The following is a 13,131-nucleotide window of genomic DNA, read 5'->3' as shown; positions in this document are numbered from 1 at the left end:
GATGTAGTGTTAGCTCCTTGAACTGGGCCTGAAAACATCCTCATGCCACATGTGTGTTGGTTGTTGATTTTGAGTTCGAGGGTTACCCTGGGGCACTCAGTTGGGAAGGGTGGTCATTGGGGATGGGTCTACACATGGGCTCTCTTCCCTTCTGTAGGCCACTGTTCTTCTCTGTCTCCCTAGGCTCCCTGAGCAATCCTGGGAACTGGCAAGCCCTCTCTGGTAACATGGGTTTTTTGTATGGTCTTGGTGGAAGAAGGGATTCCTTAAGCTAACAAACGGACTTGGCTTGTCACCACATCAGTTCTGTTGAGTACAAGGGCTTGTGGGTGCAAAATTTCCCTGGGTGCCCCCTGGAAAGCAGGGCACAGGTTTGCCATGGCTCTGTAGGGATCTCTGTGGTTGTACCTGGGTAGGGGTAGGAGTGCTGGCTTTCCTCCTCTCCTGACCTCTAGGCATTGGACCTGTCTGCCTTGGACTGGAGACCTTGGGTCCTTTGTCTTTCCTTCCCATGACAAGGCATAAGGTCTTGCTCTTTGATATCAGAAGAGACACTTCTACTATCACAGGGTTAGTTTCTGTGAAAGTAAAAATTTCAAAAGTGAAGGTCTGCCTTTAAAATGACCTTTTCCTGGGAGCAGTGGATGCTTCATGATCTTACTTCATGAGAACTGAGTGTTGATAGAAGACCTAAAAGCAGGAAGGAGCAGTGGTGGGGACGCAGGGCATATGGACTTATTAGAGGTGTATTTGAAAATAAATGAACATGAAAAAGAAGTGAAATAGAAGAAATACATCTCTTGTACTTTTTTCCTAAGTTCCATGTCAAAATTATCTTTTCCATATTTGTTTTTTGGAGAATGGTTTTTGAATGTCCTGTACTCACTTTCTGTGAAATGTCAGCCCAGGAGACATTTCTAGGAGATGTGTTTTCAGCACAACTTGTTAGTCATCTGAGATCTTCCCATTTGTTCTAAGGAAGTGCAGGGCTAATTTGGTATTCAAATTTATAGCTAACATCCAATAAACTTGGACATCATCTTTTCATGCTTACTGCACATCATTCACAACTTAGTGGTTTCCAAGCTTCATTTATCTTGATTCATACTAAAGAAGCAAGCTTGGGAGGTGGGGTGTCTGAGAACAAAAGAGAAGACTTGTTTCTTAAGAGAAATTTTCATGTTCTGCCACATTTTGCTGTGTCATTTTAGTTGACACTTCAGTGAGATGATACCAAGCCCTTTTCAAAGGTTCCTTCAGATACCTGCATAGGAAACATGTAAGTGACAGGGCTGAAGTGCAAAACTGAGTTGCTACTTTACCTGAGGATTCCTCAGAGGGGCCAAGTGCTGCCAATGTTCTGTTTACTTCTTGGGGAACTTGATGCAAATGGAGCTGGCACTTTACCAGTTTTTTTTTTTTAATTTGTTTACTTCTTTCTCCAGAGTTATTCAAAACAGATATTTTACTGTAAGGAAGCTTATACCAAGCTGTTTGAGTAATTTATTATTCATTGTTGTTTTTATTGTTTTGTATTATTAGATTATATGTTTGTCAAAATAAAGCTAAAATCTATTAACTATAAATGTCTTGGTATTTGGAAAACCAAGAGATTGTATTTGCTTAATTTTATCTATATTCCTTAGAAGCTAGTTTTGTAGATGATAGATGATGCAGACCTAGCATGTTAAAGTAGGAGAAATGAAAGCCAAACAACCTACCTGGTAAGCAAATAGACAGAAGGAGAGAGGAACTAAGTGACTGATTCTGCAGAATTTTCCAGGAAGTTTGAGATGGTGGGATGTAACACAGAAGTCTTTTATAGGAAGTGTGCATATTTTGTATCAGTAGATATGGTAGTGATAGGACTTTTCCCTATTTAGGGGGCTATGGAATATTACTTCTCAGAAATTGTCAGAATGATCTCTATTTCCTTTAAATTTCTAGGAATCTGTCTGAAATTATTTGAAATCATTTAGTTTCTAAGATCCAGGTCAGTCACATTCTATTCAAAAGAATTTGTTGTTCTTTTTCCACCACAAAACAATAATTCATATTAACTGTTGATTGACCAGGTGGCATGAAGGCACTGGAAAGAGAGAGAAGGAAGAGGGATGTGTGTATCCCTGTCCTGGGTTACTTTGGACCCCTCAGGGAAGTGAGAAGAGAGGTGGGAAGGCCTGCAGATGGGGCTCTGCATCACATTCTGCAGGCTGCCTCCAACAAATAGCATGGAACTGGAAAACTAGTCTCTGCCAGTATGATTACTGTTTATTCAAATTATGGGTGCTCTTTCTGTTTTAGAAATATTTTTAGTTGTAGATGGACACAGTACCTTTATTTTATTTATTTATTTTTATGTGGTGCTGAGGATCAAACCCAGTGCCTCACACATGCTAGGTAAGTGCTCTACCACTGACCCACTACTCCAGCCTGTGGGTGCTCTTTCTTGAAGAAAATGTTAGCTGAATGAGAACTTGTATATGTGACTGTACTCAGAGCTTGCAAATTTAGTTGTACACTTAATCAGAATTCTGCAAGATCCAATGATCTATATGAATGAACAAAAAAATCTCATGTAGTTTCTGTAATTAAAAAGAAAGAAGAAATATTGTTAATTATTAGTATTTTAATTTCAGACAGAACAAAATTTTATGTCTGTAAATTTAGTGTAAATTGACATAAGCCAGTAATTAGTCATAATTGTTGTATTTGCTGGAACAGTCTACTCGAAATGGAATATTTCTGTGGTTTTTGCCTATAGATAAATTACTTATAAAATACAAGATGTTTTATAAGGAAATAAGAGTAATTAAGGTACAGGTAACTTTAAAAACTATTTATTGCTGCAATATATTGATCACTCACCATGAACTGGTCACCTTGCTAGGTGCTGGGGACTGTTGTGACCAAAGTAGAGAAACTTGGTGTTCTCAGAGGAGTGTGGTTTTTGATGTTAGCTATGAACTGGAGAAAGAAGAATTACAGTTTTATTTGAAAACCTGTTTTTGCACATGTTCTGATACTTTCTTTAAAGTTAGTATTATTATATGGTGAATTTTCTTCATTTTCACAAAAGGAGACTCTTTGAGATGAAGATGCATGTTTATTAACATTTAATTTGACCAATAAATTAATTCCTTCAGAAACTATTTATCAAAAGGGTGCTATCAACTGAGAATTGTTTTTGATATAATGGCAGAAAAATGGATCAGAAACAGATCAAGGTATAGTCGATCACTGAAAATAAATGAGAAGAATGAGCCGGAAGCAGTTGTGATCTGGACTTTGTGGCAGTCTCAGGAGTGCTATGGGGCAAGGCTGTGTGGATGGAGAAGTCAACATTTTCAGTTTTGCATTATTCCAAAGATTAAAGCTTCTGACTATTGTAAGACCTTTTGTCTCTCACTCAGAGTGTGGAAGTAGCCCCTGCTCAGAATTTCCTGAACTCTAGGGAAATAAATGTAATCTCATTTTAGGTGATTGTGATTGCATGGCTGACATTTTCTGTTCCTGTTGGCACCACTCTTATTTAGTGGCGTCCTAGGTATAATAAGTAGGGATTGCAATCAAGAAATAAATTGCAAATATAGAATTTTCCTTTAGAATGAGGAATAGTTAGTAAAATAATATGCTGATTTATGAAACATGATATTACTATTACATTTAACAATTGAAGAAAATGAGAGTTTTACATGGAGAGAAATCCATTAGATATTTAGTAGTTAACATAGATTTAAACTATTCAAAAGCCTCAAATATCAGGCACACACACAATGATAACATCTTTGAGAAATGAGTAAGTCATTTCCTTTTCATTTGGTTGGTGTGGCAGTGGAAAAATGCAGGTTATGTGACTTTTCTGTCTGTGTCAGCTAAAGTAAAGGGGGTGCAGGCTTGCTAACTGGTTCATAACCCCTGGATTCCACTGTGGTTTATGGAGCAGTTGGGATTAGGAGGGACCATGTGCCCTGTGACTGTCATAGGATTGTAAATTTTAATTATAAATTTATTTGCTTTGTAGTTACCAGCTGACAAGTGGGTACAAACCCACCCTGATGGACCTGAGCTTTATAAAACTCTTTCCCTCTCAGGAAGCAATGGGGGACAAGTTGACCCAAAATGCTCGCATCGTGTGGGCATGGGATCCAATCTGGCAGGGCCTGACTTAATGGCATCCAGCAGGTACACAGGCATCTTGGCATGTACTCTGACATTGACTTCAGTGGGAATTAGCAGTATTTGTAAGAGGAGGGCTTAAATTATGACAGCTTCACATTGGGCATACCCAGAGACTTAGAAAGAGCAGTGTGCCCAACACTGCTCAACCAGGAGGTGGGAGAAGCAGGACTGTGGTCAAGACCTTGGACCGCAGAGACAGAATCCTCTACTTTCTTATTATATGCTTCCTGCTGGCTTCTGGTGGGATGCCCTTACTGGAAAATTTTCAGGAATAAAATGGATCATTACATTTAGGCTTAGAATATTGTTCCATAGAAAGCCTAAAACATGGTTTGGGAAATGCATTTTCAAAGCCCTTGTAATCAGTGGTTTATGTCGTTTGGAAGAAGAAAAGTTGGTATGATTTACCCCATTAAATGATATTTTATATTGAATTACACTGGTCATAGTCAATGAAAATGTTAACACTAAATCTCCTCTGCTGTGTGTATGCATTTGCTGATGCTCATCTGAATTTTTACCAGAGAAAGAGTTTAATGAGCCTTTTGGTACTATGCAAAGGGGAGACTCACTTGTCTTGAAGACCATGTGTCCTGCAGACAAGCAGGATTTCCCTGATGTTTGCCTCTTCCATGAGAATGCTCCTTCCTCTGCAGGTGGTTCCTTCTCCTCATAAACACACCAGGCTCCATCTGAACCATTGTTCCCTTTCTTCTCCTCTTCTGCATAACTCCCAGCTCCCTCCTGCTCCCTCCTCCAGAGGGAGCTTCCCCGCTGCCAGAGCAAGTTTGCTGAGTAATGGGAATGATGCTGTCTTAGGCTTTTTATCTCCCTCTGGACTATGTCTTCTAGTTCAAAACTGAACTAGAAGGCGGTAATGTAGCACCTTCTAGTCTAAGGGGCATGGAGTGGGTTTTATTCCATTATGGACACCTGCAGAATTAGGCCTGTCTCTCAGTGGGTAGCTCAGCACCACAGTTAATCTGCAGGGGAAGGGAGGGGCTGACCTTCCAGAAGAGTCTGTGGCAAGTGGTCATCTCTCTGATGAGATATTGGCCACCTCTTCTGCCTAGCCAGTCCTGTAGAAGAGCCATTTTCATTCATTATAGAAGTAAACCTGTTTTTTCCCACATCCCACTTTTATCATTTATATTTAAACATATCAGCAATACTTAATAAGTGATATTTTTCCTTAAACACACGTTAGAATTGGTGTTCAATAAATATTTGTTAAGTAGATAGATTTGTAAGGTGGTATAAAAACCCATTTCTTTTAGATAATACTTTTTAAGAAAACAGTTGAAAGCAGTTCACTTTTTAACCCTTTGCTAATGCAGTTTGGTTCAGTATTAATAGCCATAGTTTATAATTGGCAAGGACAAAGCAAGGATTATGGTTTTCATTGTATTACTTACATGTTTTGGTAGGATATTCTAAAAATCTGTCCCTGCATATCCTCTGAGGACTAATTTACAGAATGGTATCTGTGTATAAGGATGAGTTCATGTATTAAATAATAACAACAGTATTCATGAAGTACTTTATATGGAATTAACATGAGCCATGACATTTTATACTCTGGAAGTGACAAAAGGGCTCTATGAACAGAAACCCACCCAAGCTTTTAATTTCTTTCTACAAACGTTAATGTCTTATTACTTGTTAGGCTCCTATTTGGCACTAAGTAGAATCTGTTGAATGAGAGAATGACTGAGTGCTTACCATGTACAATGCACTATTATAATTAAGAGTCAAATATGACCTGTGGTTTCAAGAAAATACATTCTAATAGATACACATACAAACGTGGAGAGCCCTTTTCCCAGTTCTCATGTTTTAAATTCATATAGAAAGATTAGTATCCTAGCTGCAGTTTTTTTTTAAGTATATGCCAGGCATAACAGGAGAACTTAGGAGGCAATAGTCAATTCTGTTGAAAAGGTCTGGGAAGGCTTCACAGAGGAAACAACAGTGTCTTGGATGTCTTAGAAAGATACAAAAGGGAATGAAAAAGCTAAGGGTCATAAGTGTGGGGTGCAAACCCTTCCCAGGGCATATCAAATAGTCCACTATTGCAAAGCTAGTTAACATGAGAAAACAATGGTGGGTAGAGGTGGATGTCCTGACCAATTTGCGAAGAATTTTGAATATTACATGAAGGACTTTGAATTTTTTTAAAAAATAATGGTATATGCTAAGTTTTTTAAAATAAGAAAATGTGTGTTTGCTTCAGCAGCACATATACTAAAATTGGAACGATACAGAGAAGCATGGGCCCTGTGCAAGGATGACATGCAAATTCGTGAAGCGTTCCATATTTTTCAGTCTGTAAAAAATTAAAAGCTAAATAAAAATAATTTTAAAAAAGGAGGAAATGCCCAAATTTAAAAAAAAAATAAGAAAATGTGGGGATGTCATGATTTAATATAAATTTTAGATGGGACTCTAATTATCAGTATACAGAATGATTTAGAAAGGAGAACAAAGATTATTGACAGTATTTATGCTGAGACCATTGTAAAAATATGAATGGTGATCTGCCAAAAAGTAGAATCAGTGGAAATAGGGACAGAGAAATAGTCTACTCTACATTCCTCCATTCAGGCAGCCACATACCCATTCATCTACACACCGACCCCTACATATATCCACTCAGTCAACACATATTTGCAGAGTATCATGGCAATGTCCAGACTCCCCCTCTTGAAGGTCATTGAGGGTGCTTCCTTCTTCCACTTACTGTAGTTGTTCATCTTCCAGGTGATTCTTCATCTGGCAAGGATAAGGCACATTGCTGCCTATGCAGGCCAGGGGCTCCCTTTCCAGCCTGCTGGGGCTGGAGCCTGGGCAGCTGTGCCTCAAGCTGCATCTCTTTTGGACAGTGACTCATTGCTTCTAGGACTCCAGACAGGTTGAGAAGGATCTGGGTGCTCACAACCTGGATGGAGTCCCAGACAACCAGGAGTAACACCAGGACTGTAAGGATAGGCAAAGATATATGTCCCAGTAGTGATTTCTGAGAGTGGGGGTTGTGACCAAGTTGAGGCTCATACTGCTGCCACAGAGGACTAGCTGCTGAGAAAGAGCAGTCCCTAGGGCGGCAGGGTGACAAAGAGCAGGAAGACCTGGAGCAGGAGGTAGAGGGATGGGGAAAGAGACCTCAGAATATTTTTGCTCAGTCTTGGGTATCTGGATAGCTGCCAAGGGGTCATTTTAACATAGTGATAACAGTAGGAATGTTGACACAAATCAAGGACTGGTTTAAAAAGTAAACACAGAAATGTTCTGAAATGATGCTGAAGTCCTCAAATAATGAAAAGAATTCCAATATATAGAGTTATATTAAAGGTAAAACTAAGGTGAGACTGGGCCACAGGAGAGAGTTGGGAGGCCAGTAGATATGCCGTACATTTCTTCCAAGGATGTTTGGTGGTTACCCTTCAAAGTTCACTCTCCATACCATGTATTTTGCATGCGTCTCTGAATTCACCTAAAGAGCCTTCTATTGCTACTTTCGTTCAATTCCAGTGGAAACAGGGAGGGGCACAGTGGCTTCAGGAAGAGGAACAAAGCAAGGGATAAGCACATGCAAGGAGTTGGATAGGGGAGTGTCCTTGGAGACAGGACCTTCAGCCTCCTGAAGTTCTACCCTACTTTGAGCCTACCCAGGCCCACAGGCTGCTTTCCCCCAGGCATGAGCCTGTCCTGAGAATATCTGGAACACTCAGGAACTCTGCTAATAGGGTTTGACATTTGAAAGAAAACTGGGCAGGTGTTGGCCCCATCCAGGGCCTGGCATGTGTACATGCTGAGGAACCTTCCACAGTCCAGCCAATCAGAATGGTGTAAGGGCATGCACTCTGGAATTTGGAAGGTCACCTGGCAACAACTTTTTCTTAGTGACCAGCTGGCGAACTGTGGAACTTTGCTTTTGGGGTGCTGTGAGCAGAGGTTTGCTGGATTGGAAGTGTAGTAGCGAATTGCATTGGAGATTTTCATTAAGTGGCAGGACTAGTGCCTCTGTGCCCCTCCCTGGCCTCTGCAGACTCAGGATCAGGGGCCCTAGGGCTCCTCCCCTAGCACTACAATGGAGTGCTTGGGCTTTGGTTGCAGGCAGTGTCAGGAAGGCCAGGAGGTACCAGTTGGGATATGTCCCTGGAAAGTGTACTGAAGGTTGTGACTCTGGGCAAAGTGGGGACACTGTAGCGAATGGTCTGTCATGGAGATGGTGGAATCAATAAGAGGGATGAGAAAAAACTGGTAGGTAAATTGGGCTGGAACCCACTGGCAAGGGGCCAGAGAAGTGGACAGCTGGACCTGTGGGAGAAGTGAAGCAGCCTCCATTCTGTCCAAAGGGGAAGAACACGAACAGTGTGGATCTCCCCTCATCAAGATATATTGCTTTCCTGCCCTTTGAACCTCCTCAGTCTCTGTGCCCTACAATTTTTGGAAGGGGTAGTGCCTAGCCTCGCTGTTGAGTAACCAAATCCTCTTTTTTCTCCTCTTCTGCAAAGGAAGGATTCAACCAATGGAGTGCCATGCTAAACTCATACGTGGAGCTAAACCCAAAGACTAAGAGCAAGTGTTCTGAAGTTTAGATTACCAAAATAAAAATCAAAATGCCCTGTAAGTCAGCAAATTTTTAGCTAAATCAATGTGCTTTCAAAATATTTACACTGTATATAGGTGTTAAAAATATGTCTTTTTACAAATGTTTCTTTCAAATTAATAAGGAAAATCTTGAGCAGCAAATTCTTTATTCTTTCATATTTGCTAGGAATCAAACAATGGGCGTGCTAAGCAAGCATCCTTGACTAAAGTGCACTCAATCAGATCTCAAAGTGACATATGAACATATGGAAAAGTATTTAGGATTCTTCATAAAAGAATAAATTTGAAAGTTTTTTTTCTTTTAAAAAATTTTTTTGGGAACTGGCGTGAACTATACCACTGAGCCACTTTTTTCATTCTTTTCAATTACTTTTTGTTGTAATATTTTGAGGCAGGGTCTGGCTACATGTCTGAAGAATTCAGTAATTTGCTGATGGTGCCTTTGAACTTGCAGTACTGCAGTCTCAGACTCCAGTGTGGCTGAGTTTACAGGCATCTGCCACCTTGCAGTGCTGGATTTTAAGTTTACAGAGGAATCCAGTACTGTTTTGCAGTTACAATTCAAGTGAAGATGAAGAACATTGATTGTTACACTGCTGCTTTAAAGTGTAATTGGCTTTCATATTTTCCCAACAAGCAATTTGATGGTAAGTACTATATGGCATTTAAAAATTTCTGTGTCCTCAGTCACCACGGCCATGATGCTAGAAGATTTTTGGTAAATAATTAGATAACTCTCCATTATCTACACAGCTTCAAATACCAATGCATTATGAAAAACTCATTAGACTTAGTAAAATATTTGGATTGCATTTGTCAGAAGCAAAAATAGGTGATGACTGAAGGTACCATAGATACAGGCTGAAGTAGGAAGATGTATTCTTGTGTATCATTTGAGAAAAATTTCAGTTTTTTGCACATGTACACTAATTGTGGTCTCATGTCTCCAAAAATACATACAAAATGTTTAAAGAATCATCATTTGCAGACATTTGAATTATAACTGAAAATTTCATTTCCTCTTCTTAATAGTGAAAGACTTCTTGATTTATTCCAGAATGTGTGAATATTCAGTATCTTTCTATTTGTTTTACTTTTTTTTGCCTCCAGAAATTATAGTAATTCAGAATGTTGACATTTTTGGAGGTCTTGTTTTGGGGCTTTCCCTATGATAAACTGTGATCAAAGGTTTCTGGGCATTTCTATTTAGTGCACAAGTAGAAGAATATTACTAATGAAATCACCCTCAGGAAGAACAGGCATATGTATCTTGCATATATTAGATTTTTCTTTCTGAGTGTTATATTTTCATGTGTGTGATTGGGCATTGGTAAGTTCTACCAACTTTTAACCTCTGAAATAAGAGAAATCTCCTTATCTGTACTTCCATATTTTAGTATGGGTACATTTTATTATATGTGTATGCTTTTACTTTGTAATGATATAATACACGTGTGAAGATGATAATTTATGAGACACTTATGTGCATCACTATGAACATAGAAGAAAACAAATATAAATAAATGTTCATTAGTGTTTCAAACATTTTACTTTAAAAATTTTTGTCAAAAATATTGAGCTCACATATTTTCTTCGTGATTTCTTTCACTTCATTTATTCACTAGACATAATCTGACCATTTGTTATGCAGCAGACATATTGTCCTGTTTCTCAGGACCCTTCCATCATTAAAACTACCATATCACTCTGCCCAGTCTAGCAAAGTGAGATACTAAAAGTGAAGTGATATGACTCAATTATACTTGAAATGTTTCCTCACTCCTTTCATAACAAGCCATTTCCGAAGTTAGTTAATTGTAAAAGAAAAGTGACACTGACAGTTTGTTAATGCATAATGGTTTTAGAGACAGGTATTAAAAGTTTGCTGTATCAAATTTTCATATATTCAATAATTAAATAACAAATAAAATGAGTCACATTTTTATTTGAATCCTGAGTTTTATTCACCTTAGTATTTTCTGAAAATCAAAGAAAAATTTCTATTTTTGTCCTTGTTATTCAGTTATTTCTATACCCAGTGATTTTACCAGTAAAACTTAAATCAAATGCCATACTTAAGAGGGGAGGTGTCATGGGTGTTTTCTTTAATCAATTTCACCTAACATAAGGCACCATGGATTCTCTGATGATCTTTTGAGTATGAGGAATGTTTCATGAGTGCTGCCAAATATAACAGTAGAATATTATAAATTCCAAGTGACATTCCAACAGTGATAATATTCAAATATAAGAAGAGCCTCTTTTACTGATTGCAATACTTTATTCAAATTATCTGCACAATGGATCTACTTTTGTTATTTTACTTCATGGAGACATTGTCATTGTGAAGTTGGAGGCAGCATGATAACCACAAAAGATGCAGTTATTGAACTGTCATTTCTGCTGGAATTTCTAAATCATTTTCCTAAATTCTCTCCTATGCATCACTGTGGTATCCTATTAGGTAACTACTCTTCATTCCAAGTTGATGGTTGAGGAAAGAGGAAAAGAAAGGCTAGGTAATAGCTAGTAAGTAACAGAACTTAAAGGAAGACTCCAAGTGAGGTTCTCCCAACAGTGAAGGCCATGTTCTTTTATTTCTATTATACTGTTCTGAGCTGGGGATGTACCTCAAGAGTGCCATGCTGCTTAGCATGAGTGAGGTCCTGGATCATTCCTCAGCACCACAGCCCAGGCTCCATGCTTAGTCCCTCCGTTAGGTGATATTTTCTGTACTAAGACCTAAGAGTGATTATACTTTCTGAAGAAAATGATTGAATACATTTTGGAAGTGAAGGAAGAAAGTGGCATTTAACATTTCCAGTTTTATGACTAATTTTTAATTTTGGACAGTGTTGTATATTTTCCTGAAAAGTCCTTTCATTTTCATAGAATTGCTCTGCATTACACCTGTGACTATGACCAGCCCGAAGTGGTGACACTCCTGATACAGGTGAATTATGATATCAACATCTGTGACAATGACAACAGCACAGCACTCATTAAGATAGATAGTAGCTGAAGATAGATTTGTAGAGAATTCCTAGAATGAAGGTGCATTTTATTTTTCATTCAAATGTAGCTAGTTGGTGAAACCTGTGGCATGTTAAAGTTGAATTCTTCGAACTGACAATCCTCTCCTTGGTGCAATCCTGACAAGCTGTACAATTCCAGGCAGAGAAGTGTGCCATGATTTTGCTGAAATCTGGCACAGATCCAAATGTGATGGATGCCAGTGGTAACGCTGCTCTGACCTGTGCTGTCTACAGTAAGAACATGTGCACAGCAGCAAACCTGCTTATGCATAAGGTGATCATTGAAGCAAAAAACATGGTATATTCAGATCCACTTTATTTACAATTATTTGACATTCATTTCTTTTAACAGTGATACACACAGAGGCAATGTCAATATTTATCCTTTAAAAGAAGTACTGGAAGTTACAGTATCCTTTAAGGTAATTAAAGTAAATACTTATTAAAAGAAGGGAAATGGTAGATGTGATTTTTTTCCAGTAACCTTGTGAACCAGTTTTTTTCCAATAAGTGTAAAACAGTGTAGGAGAGCAGAATTTGCCTTGGAAATGTGCTTCAACTCTGTGTGTGAGTGAGTGTGTGTGTGTGTGTGTGTGTGTGTGTGTGTGTGGTGCTGGGGATAAAACACAGGGGTGTTCTACCACTGCCCACATGACCAGTCATATTTTTCATGGTTTAGTAATTCTTTTTTAATTTGCTTTTTAAATTTTTTCTTTGTAGTGATACATGAGAGAAAAATGTATTTTGACATATCTTACGTACTGGAGAGCAGTACTCTTATTTTATTTGAGACAGGGTCTTACTAAAATGCCCAGAGAGCATTTCAAGTTTTTATTCCCCTACCCAAAGCTATTCAGCAGCTGGTACATCAGGAGCATACCCCTGTACCCAGTCTGGAATTGGGCTTGATTTTAAAATGCAAACAACAACAAAAAAAAAGACTTTGATAAGCAAGCAGAATTTCATTACTGTTGACAAGTTCTATAATGACTTATCTCTCAGTGGTTAGTCTCAATTAAGGAAAAAGACAAGTAAAAGAAATGTGAAATAAATAAACCTATGTGAAAGTTATGTAGTTGGGAAATGGGACAAAAAAGGGTCTGGTTGACTTGTGAAAACCATTTCAGTTTTTATATGAACAGAGTCTTTTCCCATTTGAGGAAAATAAGAATTCCTATTTGTGAATGAAACTTTCAGACTTGGAAACATGCACAGAGATTCATTTTAGGAGGGGTCAGATGTTAGGTTGAGGAGGTGCTACAGAAGAGGGACGAATAGATAATTGTGAAATTATCCATTTCTT

The 13,131-nt window shown here is 38.5% G+C and overlaps 1 non-coding gene and 1 pseudogene across 1 annotated transcript; both read left to right on the top strand.

Moving 5' to 3' along the window:
• LOC124974562 (ryanodine receptor 2-like) overlaps positions 1-13,131 on the top strand; it is a 226,498-nt pseudogene that overhangs the window by 51,350 nt on the left and 162,017 nt on the right.
• LOC124974578 (U6 spliceosomal RNA) lies at positions 6,403-6,504 on the top strand. Its single transcript, XR_007106800.1, has one exon. It is a non-coding gene; the product is annotated as a U6 spliceosomal RNA (small nuclear RNA).

Source organism: Sciurus carolinensis, unplaced genomic scaffold (genome assembly GCF_902686445.1).
Source record: "Sciurus carolinensis unplaced genomic scaffold, mSciCar1.2, whole genome shotgun sequence".
In the NCBI taxonomy this organism is placed as follows: domain Eukaryota; kingdom Metazoa; phylum Chordata; class Mammalia; order Rodentia; family Sciuridae; genus Sciurus; species Sciurus carolinensis.
This window is presented reverse-complemented; position numbering and strand designations above follow the sequence as displayed.